General features: G+C 52.5%; 1 non-coding gene across 1 annotated transcript; it reads left to right on the top strand.

Annotated features, from left to right (window-relative positions):
* The first annotated feature begins 9,309 nt into the window (after nt 1-9,309).
* Nucleotides 9,310-9,462, top strand: LOC135326017 (5.8S ribosomal RNA). The gene has a single exon (XR_010386699.1). It is a non-coding gene; the product is annotated as a 5.8S ribosomal RNA (ribosomal RNA).
* Nucleotides 9,463-13,875: the final 4,413 nt, after the last annotated feature.

Here is a 13,875-nt window from a genome sequence, read left to right as displayed (position 1 = left end):
GACGACTCAATCCTCTCCTTGTTCCTAAGCAGTGGATGCACAAGCCTTTTGTGCTGAGAGAGGCTGCTTTTGGTCTTGAACTCTCGGTTATATTCTTCACACAGGAAGCCGCTGGGGCCCTCTGGGACCTCCTCTTCACGTTCAGCTGGAGCCCCCTGGCATCTTGGGAAGTGGCAGGCTATACTGTGATGTTTCTCATTCGTCCTCCCACATCGGGAGCACGAGAACAGAATTCGTTGCCGACCGTGGGCTCTCTGAAGGTGGTGAATTAGCACCGCCATTTTTGCCATCTTGACACCACAGCATGGACATGCCGGATGTTCATTGGAGACCTTCACGATTGATGTACTCACACCAGTCATTCCCCCTCGTGTCAAGAATGGGACTTGCCACAGTCAGAGCAGGGATTGCGGGCCCAGAGGGAGATGTTGGCACACTATCTACCACGTCCTCCTCTGGCACCTCTTCAGTACCGGTCACGGGAGGTGATCCGATAGGTGCCAGCACCTCATAAACCTCCGGCAGATCTTTTACGCAATCATAGGGTGGTTCGGGATAAATCCCTCCCCAACAGACATAATCCGAGTTATAAAATGTCAAATTTGGTAGGTGGTAGGCCAACTCATTAGTTGTTATTACTGCTGGAATAACACTCGCGGCGTCACGGGGAAACTCCCCGGTCTGAGTGGCCACCGAGACGAAATTAACAGCCCATGATTTTATTGGGCTGTACATGGTGTCTATGGGGGTTCGGGATACAACCAGAAGAACCAGTCCCCAAGTTCAACTGGTGTGCCTTTAGATAGCCCTTAGGCCAGGGGCTTTGGACACACGAATGTATAAATCGTGGTCAGATCAATTTAGTTTCACCTCGAATACTACCAAGTGGTCGGTGAAGCCGGTCGGTAGGGTAGGAAGTAACTATAATTCCACGATCACACTGGGGCAGAGGCTGACTTGGTCACCCAGAGATGGGCATCCAGCAGGACCACGAGGAGGTGTAGCCTCTGCAGCTAAGCCCAGTTAGTAACTATGGTCCCGTCTTAAGAGAGTTATACTTAATCCTGCTGTTTACCCGCACTTCATTGAATTTCTTCACTTTGACATTCAGAGCACTGGGCAGAAATCACATTGCATCAACACCCGCTGCAAGCCTTTGCGATGCTTTATTTTAATTAAACAGTCGGATTCCCCTGGTCCGCACCAGTTCTAAGTCAGCTGCTAGGCGCCGGCTGAGGCGGGGTGCTGGCCTGGGGACCCTGGCTCCCCCTGCCCCATCACTGGCAGCTGTGTGTGCATCGGGACACCCCCAGCCCCCGTGAATAGGTGTGTGTGTGGGGGGGGCGGCTGGGAGTGGAGGGAGGGGGCGGGCAGTGCCTGCCACAGCTGGGGTGATCCACGGGTAGGGCCTGCTGTGCATCCAGAGTTGCCGCCACCACCCCCACCCACCTGGGGGGTGGGGGGCACCGGTCAGGTGCACAGCGCCTTGTCCAGCCACGGCATACACCCAGCCGTGCTTCACGCCCCAGCCCGACCGACCCAGCCTTTAGAGCCAATCCTTATCCCGAAGTTACCGATCCGGCTTGCCGACTTCCCTTACCTACATTGTTCCAACATGCCAGAGGCTGGTCACCTTGGAGACCTGCTGCGGATATGGGTATGGCCCAGCGCAAGATTTACACCTTCTCCCCCAGATTTTCACAGGCCAGTGAGAGCTCACCGGACACCACTGGAACCGTGACCGCTTTCCAAGGTACGGGCCCCTCTCTGGGGGCAAACTCACTCCAGGGTGCCCGGCCCTTCACAAAGAAAAGAGAACTCTCCCTGGGGCTTCCGCCAGCTTCTCCAAAATCGGTTGCGTTACTGCACTGGATGCCTTGCAGCGCCCCTCTCCACCACTCTGGATTTGGGGATCTGAACCCGACTCCCTTTCAATCAGCTGGAGGCAATGGATGCCACCGCCCGTCCCTTCGGAACAGCGCTCGCCTATCGCTTAGGACCGACTGACCCATGTTCAACTGCTGTTCACATGGAACCCTGCTCCACTTGGGCCTTCAAAGCTCTCGTTTGAATATTTGCTACTGTTACAAGACAACCCTGGGAGCTCAGAAAGAATGTTCATACTGTTTAAACTAGGCAGATTAGGATAACTTCTCTCTCTATTTTCTGAAAAGAAGCATTCTTTAATCAAGGGCATCCTGGAACTGCTAAAGCCCTAAAAGAAACATTAAATCCAAATGTTTTATTTCTAGGTTTGTATTGCCAATTTGGCAAAAGAATTGGAGGTCCATGTATCCCTAACTGAACTGTCCTCATTATGATACAAAAAATCAGGCCCACAGGTCCAAAAGACCCGTGCCCAGGTGAAGACCCCTCCCCTGAGCATGCATAGTAGTAAAATGGTGTGTCAGCAAAATTATAATTGTATGTAAATCACTAACCCGCCAGTGTAAAAGGGAAAGTTGCAAACCTTGCAAGTTGTTTGTATAAATGCTACTTGAAAAGCTGTGGGGGTGTGCTTGATTTGTGGGAAACCACCGAGCACCCAGGCTTGTGCAACTCTGCAATAAAGAAGCAAATGTCTCTCCTGAGTGTGTAATTATTGGCTTATTGCACACTGGGCAACGAATCCGCTTTTTGGACAATACTACTACCATCAAGATCTGCACCTGTGGCGGCTCCATCCGGGCCTGTGCCCCAGGCTTCAAGGCGCACCGCAGCGGCCCTCCTACTCGTCGCGGCGTAGCCCACGCAGCTTCGCATTGCCGGCGACGGCCAGGTATGGGCCCGATGCTCCAGCGCCATCCATTTTCAGGGCTAGTTGATTTGGCAGGTGGGTTGTTACACACTCCTTAGCGGGTTCCGAGTTCCATGGCCACCGTCCTGCTGTCTCTATCAACCAACACCTTTTCTGGGGTCTGATGAGGGTCGGCATCGGGTGCCTTAACCCGGCGTGCAGTTCATCCCGCAGCGCCAGTTCTGCTTACCAAAAGTGGCCCACTAAGCACTTGCATTCCACGACCCAGCTCCACGCCAGCGAGCTGGGCATCTTACCCATTGAAAGTTTGAGAATAGGTAGAGATCGTTCCAGCCCCAAGAACTCTAATCATTCGCTTTACTGGGTAAAACTGCCGCCCGCAAGCGCCAGGTATTCCGAGGGAAACTTTGGAGGGGACCAGCTACTAGATGGTTCGATTAGTCTTTCGCCCCTATACCCGGGTCGGACGACCGATTTGCACGTCAGGACCACTATGGATCTCCACCAGAGTTTCCTCTGGCTTCACCCTGCCCAGGCATAGTTCACCATCTTTCGGGTCCTAGCATGGACACTCGTGCTCCACCTCCTCAACGGAGCGAGCAAGACGGGCCGGTGGTGCGCCCTTGGCTCTGCCTCCGCCTTGGGATCCCAGCTCAGCCACGAGCAGGGGTGGGGAGAAAAGCGGCGGCGCCGCCAGCGACGGCATCTGGGAAGCTGCCATGGGGGAAGGCATGGCGGTGGTCCTCTCCCTCGGCCCCAGGATTTGACGAGAGCTGCTGCCTGGGGGCTGTAACACTCGCTGCCACGTGGTGGCAAGCCACCTGCCCACTGGGCCTTCCCAGCTGACCCAGAGCCGGTCGCGGCGCACCGCCGGTCGCGGCGCACCGCCACGGGGGAAATGTGCCCGACAGGGCCGGCAGCTGGCTGGGTGGTGTTCCCTGGCCTGCCCCCACGAGGGGTGGGAGGGGAGGCAGAGGCGAGGATCTGCAGAGACCCGAGCCGGCCGACCAAGCCTGCCGGGTTGAATCCTCTGGGCGGACTGCGCAGACCCCACCCATTTACCTCTTAATGGTTTCACGCCCTCTTGAACTCTCTCTTCAAAGTCCTTTTCAACTTTCCGTTACAGTACATGTTGACTATCGATCTCGTGCTGATATTTAGCCTTAGATGGAGTTTACCACGTTCTTTGGGCTGCATTCCCAAGCAACCCAACTCCGAGAAGCCCCGGTCCTGGTGCACTGCTACCGGCCTCACACCGTCCACGGGCTGGGCCTTGATCAGAAGGACTTGGGCCCCCCCGAGAGTGGCGTCGGGGATGGGGGCTTCTGTACGCCACATTTCCTGCACCCCACCCCAAGGTGGGGACTCGGTACTGGGCTCTTCCCTCTTCACTCACCATTACTGAGGGAATCCTGCTTAGTTTCTTTTGCTCCACTGACTAATATGCTTAAATTCAGTGGGCCACCATGTCTGATCTGAGGTCACAATTGGGTGGAGATGGGGCAGGCGCGCACCCGCCCCTCGCGCTTCAACTCCCAGAGGAGGCCCCAGACAAGGCAGAGTCAGTGGGCAAGCGCCTACCAGCCTGTGACTGACCAATAACCCCTGCAATGGGAGAAGGTGGCTCAGAGGGCGAGGTGCTCCATCAAGTTCAGGAATAATGTAGGATGCAGCTTGTAAGCCTTGCTGTTGCACAGAGAACTGACTTTATCTCAACACAAAGGGCACTGGAGGGTGACCTTTGTTTTAGGTAAGCAGCTATAGCTGTTAACTGGACCAGGTGTAAATGTGTACCTCTAATCATTCGCTTTACCGGGTAAAACTGCCGCCCGCGAGTGCCAGCTGTCCTGAGGGAACCAGCTACTAGATGGTTCGATTAGTCTTTCACCCTTACGGTCGGGTCAGATGACCAATTTGCACGTCAGGACCGCTACGGACCTCCACCAGAGTTTCCTCTGGCTTCGCCCTGCCCAGGCATAGTTCATCATCTTTCAGGTGCTAGCATGGATGCTCATGCTCCACCTCCTCAACGGAGCGAGCAAGACGGGCCGGTGGTGCGCCCTTGGCTCTGCCTCCGCCTTGGGATCCCAGCTCAGCCACGAGCAGGGGTGGGGAGAAAAGCGGCGGCGCCGCCAGCGACGGCATCTGGGAAGCTGCCATGGGGGAAGGCATGGCGGTGGTCCTCTCCCTCGGCCCCGGGATTTGGTGAGAGTTGCTGCCCGGGGGCTGTAACACTTGCCACCACGCGGTGGCGAGCCACCTGCCCACCGGGCCTTCCCAGCCAACCCGGAGCCGGTCGCGGCACACCACCACGGGGGAAATGCGCCCGACGGGGGCCGGCAGCTGGCTGGGTGGTGTTCCCTGGCCTGCCCCTGCGAGGGGTGGGAGGGGAGGTGGAGGCGGGGATCTGCTGAGACGGGTGCAGGCCGACCGAGCCTGCCGGGTGGAATCCTCCGGCTGGACTGCATGGACCCCACCTGTTTACCTCTTAACGGTTTCATACCCTCTTGAACTCTCTCTTCAAAGTTCTTTTCAACTTTCCCTTATGGTACTTGTTGACTGTCGGTCTTGTGCTGGTATTTAGCCTTAGATGGAGTTTACCACCTGCTTTGGGCTGCATTCCCAAGCAACCCGACTCCCAGAAGCCCCAGTCCTGGCGCCCCACTACTGGCTTGACACCATCCATGGGCTGGGCCTCAATCAGAAGGACTTGGGCCCCCTGAGAGTGGTGTCGGGGATGGGGGCTTCTGTACGCCACATTTACCGCGCCCCACCACAAGGCAGGGACTCGGTGTTGGGCTCTTCCCTCTTCACTCGCCATTACTGAGGGAATCCTGCTTAGTTTCTTTTGCTCCACTGACTAATATGCTTAAATTCAGTGGGCCACCATGTCTGATCTGAGGTCACAGTTGGATGGAGATGGGGCAGGCGCGCACCCGCCCCTCGCGCTTCAACTCCCAGAGGAGGCCCCAGACAAGGCAGAGTCAGTGGGCAAGCGCCTACCAGCCTGTGACTGACCAATAACCCCTGCAATGGGAGAAGGTGGCTCAGAGGGCGAGGTGCTCCATCAAGTTCAGGAATAATGTAGGATGCAGCTTGTAAGCCTTGCTGTTGCACAGAGAACTGACTTTATCTCAACACAAAGGGCACTGGAGGGTGACCTTTGTTTTAGGTAAGCAGCTATAGCTGTTAACTGGACCAGGTGTAAATGTGTACCTGAGATAGCTCAGCCCAACACAGAGGAGAAGACCTCAACTACTAACAAAGGAATTTTGAAGAGAGCAACGGGCTTGAGCTGGCTTCAACCCACAGAGTCCTTCCCAGTGCCTGGGGACTCCCAGCGTCGTGACAGTGAGCATATAATAGACACCAGTGATTGGCAATCGCGTTGGTATTGTGATTGAACTGTCTAAGTGTACACTTGTATTGTGATTTCAGTACATCGTTGAATCAATCTGCTAAATAATTTGTGTAACATCAAATACCTTCAAAATAAACTTTTATATAAAACATTGCACTCTCCACATGTGCGCAGTATCTAAAAGAACCTGGTCAGAGAGTATTGGACTCTGACATGGCTGCCGCAGCTAGGACAGCCCAAGGCCCCTTCCAGGACGAGGGGGAAGCAGTGCAGTGACTGCAGTTTGCCACCACGGAGGTGGGAGGACAGCCAGGGGCCCTCCAACACACATGCACGGCAGTACGGTGCAGTATCACCACGGTACTCACCTGCAGACAGCCATGCAGGGCGGGGGACGAGGTTGACCTTTCCCCTGGGCCCGGATCCTGAACGTTCGCTCTCTCACGCACTCGCGCAGCCCTCTGCCGGCAGCGGCTGGCTCCCCATCCCAGTTGCTGTCTCGGCTCTCACCCTGGCACAAGACAGCATAGCAACCCTTCCCTCCTTTCTCCTCTCACCACCAATCAATGCCTACGCTGCCCACTGCAGCAACACCTGCACTGTCACTGCCGGCCTCAACACAACACCACAGCTGATGCCAGCTGGTGGGTGGAAGTGGCTCAACACACACTACGGAAGCGGGTGAGCCACAGGGAGGGGGGTCAGTGGGCACCGAAACGACACTGGTCGAGGAAGGGGGAGGGAAAGGGAGCCGGCCAGCCAGGGGAAAAATGGAGGGCAGACCCAAATGAGAAGGACGGGGAGCCCTCGCTCCCAACCTGGGACAACCCCTTTCTCACTTTGAGTCCAGCCCAGGTGCCTGGCTTGGCCTGGCCCAGCAGGGAGCAGTGCACCAGCCACACAGCCTGCCTCAGGGAGGGGGCTCCCTGCAGACCCCTGGCACTGGAGCCTGGCATCACTGGGCACTGCCCACTGGCCACGCACCCACAACCTACTGGACCCACGCTTCCGAGCTCTGAGCTTGCCTCTCCAGCCTCCAGCTCCACCATCCCAGAGATGGTGCCCACACCCACCCATGCACACACAGCCTCCCAGATGACAGCACGCACTCTCCCAACCCTTCTGTGGGCAGATGCCTTCGTCTCCCTACCTCCTCAAACAACCACCAAAGGTCCAGCAATAGCAACATTCAATGCTTTCAGATGACTGAGGTAACTCGTGCCATCTCTGTGAAGAATTTTGCTGTTGCCTTCTGGGAAGGACTTTCTCAAAAGGCACATGCAGTCCTGCATGCCACATTAAAAGCTAGCCTTACCTAAGCTGGCAGAGGTGTGGAGTATGTCACCAGAGGAGAGGAGAGAAGAGCCCCCTCTAATGAAGAGCCTCGCAATCCGCTTTTGTCACTTCAAAGAGAGCCCAAGGTCAGTTAAGAAGCCAAAATTGCCTGCAAGCCAATTCCCTCTAGCACTGACTGGGAATCCCAGGAATTCCACGTTGTCAGCATTCAGGAGTTCTCTCACCTGCTCCTCCAGGTGCTGCTACTTCTGCACATTTTTCTGCTGCTGTGTCCCCTAAAGATGACATGTTCTGTCCACCCCCTTTGCCCGAGATCCATTTAACACAATCAAATCTGGCTTAAAGAGCTTGTTGGTCTTCTCCCTCAAATGATGTTCTACCAATACCACCCAGTCTGTCCCCCTTGCTTCCTTCACCAGCATTTTGCAAAAGATGTTATGCCTTTTCATCCAGGCATTTCCCATTCAGAAGGACAGTGCCTGCAGCCTCTCGCAACTCCTTCCCTCCAAGCCCCTGGCCTTCTCTCCACCCGGATGTTCAGTTCTGTGGTGAATGCAGGCTGCTACTCCAGGAGCAAAGGCCAGACGTAGAGCCACCATAGTGTCGACCTCACCATTATATTGGGTTTCTTTGGCAGAATCGGTTGCATGGGCATTCACATGCCTTATGGCAATTCAGCGTTGGGTGCTGGCTTCCCAGATGCTAGGCCATAGGGGCTTTCCCCATCTTTTCTTGCGTGAATACCCCATTCCATATACCCAATAGACCATACGTAAGGCCCTTATGTAGTGGCCAACTATCAGTGTATATAAATTGGGACCCTTCAACCCTTTCTCCTTCTAGCCACGGACGTGCTAGAGGAGAATGCGACCTCGAGGAGGCCGTGGTCCCCCAGCCAAGGAACAGCTGGGTGGTACCATCTGATCCCTAAGGCTGAGCTCTAGATAAACCTCCCACCCCAGTCTCTTAACCTCTTCAGGCAGCATGCCACACAAGATGTTATGTCTCTTAATCCAGACGTCCTGGACTACAGGGCAGTAGCCGATGATATGTGAGCAAGTCTCCCATTCCGCAGAACAATGCCTGCACCCCTTCGGTGCCCCTTCTCCCAGCTTGCGTGCCAAATACTCCCTGGTGGGATAGACATTGGCATGCAGCTGTATTGCTGTCAATTACTTCCTGTGAGGAATTCCCCGGTAACGTAGAAGCCAATAGTTATGGATGCTATTGTTTTCTTAAGAAGTTCTTAATACCGTGGCCTTGTGCTTTTAGATTGGCCCAATTCTCTAACTCTCTTTTTCTCCACTTGCTAGGAATAGGATAGATGATACAGGGAGCTGGAATTTCCCATTTGGACACCAACTCGCCCCCTTCCAGTGTGGTGGGAATTGTAACAGGGAGTTCATCCCCTGTTGATGGAACCTTGTCCGCTTTACCTCCTGTGGCGATCCATACCCTCTTGAACTCCTTCTGGATCTGGCGGGTGGAAGTGGCTCGACATGTGCTGTGGGTGTGTCGTGGGGGAGGGGGGGCCCGGCAGGCACCAAAACGGCAGTGGTCGGGGCAGTGCAAGGGAAAGGCAGTCAGCTGACGTCCCCACCCCCTGGACCCCGGACGGGAACAAGGGACCAGCGCACCACTGAGAGAGTGGTGGAGAAGAGCCCATACAGCAGCACTGGCGGTGGCGGTGGGCGGCGCCCTTCTCGTTCGGGTCTGCCCTTCTTTCCCCCTCCCACCCCGTTCTTGTATGGTCAGCAAGGCGAGCCCTCTTTCTCTCTACTGTCCCTTGCTCAGCAGCCGGTGTCGACATGAGGAGGGAGGCAGAGCGGAGCGGGGTCCCTCAGGGGCTGCAAATGCTGTCCACTCCTCCCTCGGTGGGGACCGAAACCAAGACAACTCTTAGCAGTGGATCACTCAGCTTGTGCATCAATGAAGAAAGCAGCTAGCTCCAAGAATTAATGTGAATTGCAGGACGCATTGATCATCGACACTTTGAACGCACTTGCGGCCCTGGGTTCCTCCCGGGGCTGCGCCTGTCTGAGTGTCTCTTGACATTCAATCATCACCTGCGATGTGGCGTGGGCGCAGCAGTACCGCCCCTTGGCAGGCAGGGGAGGGCACAGTTCAGGTGTGCCCGGCCGTGCCTGTCCTCCCCTCCGAGCCCGGCGGCCGCCGCTGCACTGCACATCGTGTGCGGTGTGGCACGGCTGGGGCGCCTCACAGGCCTGTTGCCCCGGGGAGAGGGGGCTTCTGTTTCTTCAAATCCCAAAGAGGCATCATCTTGCTGAGCCCCATGTAAGATTTCAGTTTGCTTCCAGCTTTCATTTAGATGGGGAGAAATTCTCCCGCTTTGATCCACATATACACAGCAACTAGTATTTATTACTGTACCTACTCCTCCCTGAGATGCTAATAACATACCTAGAGCCATTCCGTTCTGGGTGGTTATTTTAGCAGTCTCTGAAACCTCCCCTTGTAAAGCTGTAATGGCATCAGAGGTTTTATTCCCTATTTTCTCAATAACTGCTGAAATAGTTACTATTGCTTTTTCAAGTTCACTCACTCCCAACTGTGGAAACAGACACCTTGCGAATGAATGAAACCTAGTAGGTTGATCCGTTAAAGGATTATTGATCCTCTTTTGTCTCCTCATGAATGTTCTTAGCCATGATCTTTGATATCTGTTATTCAGTTCTTTGTTACAGTAATAGTTGGGATTATTGCCCCTAGAGTACATGTCCCGGACCAATTAGGAGGCAGCACTTTTCGTGCCTTGCTCTCACACAACCAACACCATCCACTACCTTTCAGAACACGCCACCCATTTAGTTCCTTACTTGGCCACTTACAACTTATTTCAGGTATCCGAAAGCAATCTTCATAACTTCCTACCTTCATGGCTCCAGTACAGTTGATCGGCTGTTTTCCATAAAGTACAGGTTTCTCCCACTATTTATTTCTATTATTACATCTTCGGATACATTGATCATAATCTCCTGTCACACTCTGGACTTCCCATTCCTGTTCTGTTGTTTCATCATATTTTGGTTGATCACTATCATTTCTTATCTGTTTTATAAATTCCATAAAGGAAAAATTCAGAGGCACTCCAACTGGCGGGAAGCCCTTGTTGGAATGTTCAGGGAAGTGGGCACACACCCAACAATCCCTCTGGTTAACTATCTTCATAGATTTCATGATTACTTCCAAAGGAAGATTTTGACCCCCAAATCCTTCCTGATTCCCTTTAACTTTGGCTCAGGTAACCTAGAAAAACTAACCACCACATTTCTCCCCTGGTTGTTAAGAACATCATTTTTACGCAGATACCATAACAACAATATTAACCCTATTCCTAACAAACAGATTAAAGCAATTTTCCCCTGAATACAATCTAAATTTAAAACTGATTCACTTTTAATAGAGCTCATATATCTTTATATATTTTTAACTTTAAAGGGTGAACTTGTTCAGCTTTCCACATCTCTCGAGGTACTGCTTTCACTCAGGGGTAGTGGATCCAGGAATCAATTCCCTGCAGTTTCACAGCGGTATTTGTTGTTAGTAGTACCAGATACAGTCCTCTCCATTTTTCTATCAAGGGCTCATCCTTCCAGGTTTGAAGCTATACTTATCTCCTGGCTGGAATGAATGTACAGGTGAATCTAAAAGTACGGGAGATCTTAACTGGATGTACCTACGGAGAGAAGTAAGAACCTTTGCCATAGACAAGAGAGAATCACTTAAAATTTCATCGCCCTTAATGTGCATCTGAATTTCATTTCCAGTTAAATTTAACGTGTAAAGTTTACCATACAGAATCTCAAATGGACTTTCTCCCTAACCCTTGGGGTTATTCTGATTCTTAATAATGCCAGAGCTAAAACATCAGTCCATTTCATCTGAGTCTCTTGACACAATTTCCCTCTCTGTCTCTTAATTGTTTGATTCATTCTTTCCCCTTTTCCACTGGATTGTGGCCTCCAGGGCGTATTTAAATCCCATTTAATTGGTAGGATTTTTGAGATTTCCTGTACTATTTCTGCTATAAAATGAGGTCCGCTATCCAAACAAAAGCCTTCTGGTCAATTTATTACGTCTTGGCAACACCACAACACTGACTTGTTTGATACTGAGGCAGAAGAGAATCCTGGTTCGAATGGCATGAAACCCTGATGCCAGCAGATTTGCCATAGCGCATATAAGCACATTAAACCAAGATATATCTTTCGAACACAGGTTAAAAATGCCATTCTTAGCTGTTGCATTTTTAATAATAAAGCCTACAACAGGTAGTATCCGTTGAGGACACTCAAGTTTGACATAAACAAGTCCCGCGCTACACAATTTGCAAAAGGGGGGGTGGGGGGGGGGAGAAAGAAAGCTCCACCCATGGATCCAGCAGCATCCCTTTGGTCCTCTTCAACCGGGGTGTCTTGGAAAAGTTCAGAGCCCAGTGAAAGCAAATCCAAGTCCCAAAGTCTCTGCCCGATCATGATCTGGTTCGGTGTGTCCTGGGTGGTCGCAGGGAGACCATTTCAGGGGTCGCGGCAGCTCAGTCCTGTTTCCATCGGGAACAGATGGCTTGTTTGGGGTGATGGTTTCATAGCCTTCATCCACAGTGGTGATATGAGATAGAGATCAGAAGTATAGAAAAGATAGAAGCGCGCACGGGAGTTATGAACAATTTTTAACAATACCTACTTTTAACAATAATCATCTCTAAAACTAAGCAATTTTTAACAATAACTTCTTTGAACAATAACATATCGAAAGAACAGTATCTTAACATATCTACTTTTAACAATAACATCTCTAAAACGAACCGAACCAAAAGATGTCCCAGGCCATGTTTGAGGATTTGCCCATGGCGCTGGGGGATTAGTGGAGGAAGGTGATCGTCTACAATGACAACAGCAAGGCAAACAAAGGCATATTAAAAAAACAGTTATAGTGATAGCTAAAAGAACAAGTACCGCAACATGAACTAATAGGGCGGCATACAATATGTTGTTTTCCATTCTCCTGTTGGTATAATCCACCGAAGTATTCGTCGGCCAAGGCGTGACGGTGGAGTACCTCTTCTCCGTTACCCTCAGGGCTCTAGCGACGCGAAGATGGTGGTGGATTGCTGACTGCAGCCCTCGTGGTCGACGCTGATGCCCGTTATTACTCTTTCTTTGCTATTCTAGCACTCTCCCTCATGAAAAAGCTCTAAGCAGTGTCCCTGGTAAAAAGCAGATGCAACCAGCCTTGAGGCACCCAGCACATGGAGCTGAAGCATGCCATAAAAGGAAAGGTTTCTGAGTATGTTCCTTGATTGGTTAGGAGCATCTGGAACATGTGAGAGAGTACATAAAAGGCCTTGTTATGGGTGGGAGGTGCAGAGCTGCTGCCATGTGTTGTTCCCTCCAGTGCTACAGAAACAAATCTTTTGTTCTGACCTAACCCAGAAGTATTGAGAATTTCTTCAACATGTTGCCTTTAACTCGGGTGGTCCTATGCTGAAACAGAAGGTACCTTCCCTGTCAACATCAAGCACAGTCCATCCGACCAGCTTCTGCCTCCACCCTCCCACAAGTTCTCTTCCCTCATGGGCTGCCCCACTCCATCCACTTGAGCACCTCTCCATGCCAGCCTGCTGTTTCTGAGCAGCTTCTTGCTGCAGAAGTAACCTCACAACCTATGGCCCAGCCTTCACACCTTCACTTACACCTCCCTCTTGCCTGCCTCTGCCCTCTCCTCTCTGCTCCATGCCCCTTCACTCCAACACACAACACACCACATGCCTTGCCCTTCCTCTGCCTCCTAAGGCGCAAACCCCTTCCAGCTTGGCTTACAAGATGGCTGGACAGTCAGGGGCTGCCAGGAAGCGGCTTCGGGCTGAGGCTTCAGGCATCATTGGGGAGTTTGGGCTTTGCTTAGTGGGCTTATGGAAAGCTTTTTGGGGATGGTTCCGTTTTTTTGTCTTGTTAGGAAAAGCACGCTAGTTCTTTTCCTTGGGGTGGGGGAGTGGTGAGAGGAACTTGAGTGCCTAAATGCCTGTCCCCTCATCCCAGGCCTGAGCACCTGTTATGATGAGTGGGAGCAGGGGATTGGGCCCATAGCCCGGTGGTGTTTAGAGATGAGATTTGGAATCCCTGAGACACGTTTCCTTCATTCTCTGTCTCCACTCTCTTCCATCCTGCAGGAAATGACTGCACTTCCTTCCCTTTCTGCAGGCCACATTCTTCTTCCAGACACTGTTCAACAAGGACCACCTTGGTCAGTTCCTGCTATGGGAGGTGGTTTCCACTTTGGGGAGCAGTCCGGCAGGACCCCTGCCCTTCTGATACCCCCCAGCCTCGGGATCACATCTCACGGGACACAGAGCGACAGAGCCCTGGGGCACCTTGTGGAGGGGCGAATGCTTATCCTCAATCTCATGGCCCTTTGCCATGGCACCAATGCACTCCCATGG

The sequence above is a fragment of the Dromaius novaehollandiae genome, unplaced genomic scaffold, assembly GCF_036370855.1.
Source record: "Dromaius novaehollandiae isolate bDroNov1 unplaced genomic scaffold, bDroNov1.hap1 HAP1_SCAFFOLD_95, whole genome shotgun sequence".
Classification (NCBI taxonomy): Eukaryota; Metazoa; Chordata; class Aves; order Casuariiformes; family Dromaiidae; genus Dromaius; species Dromaius novaehollandiae.
The sequence above is the reverse complement of the archived record's forward strand: the minus strand, read 5'-3'. Positions and strand labels throughout refer to the sequence as shown.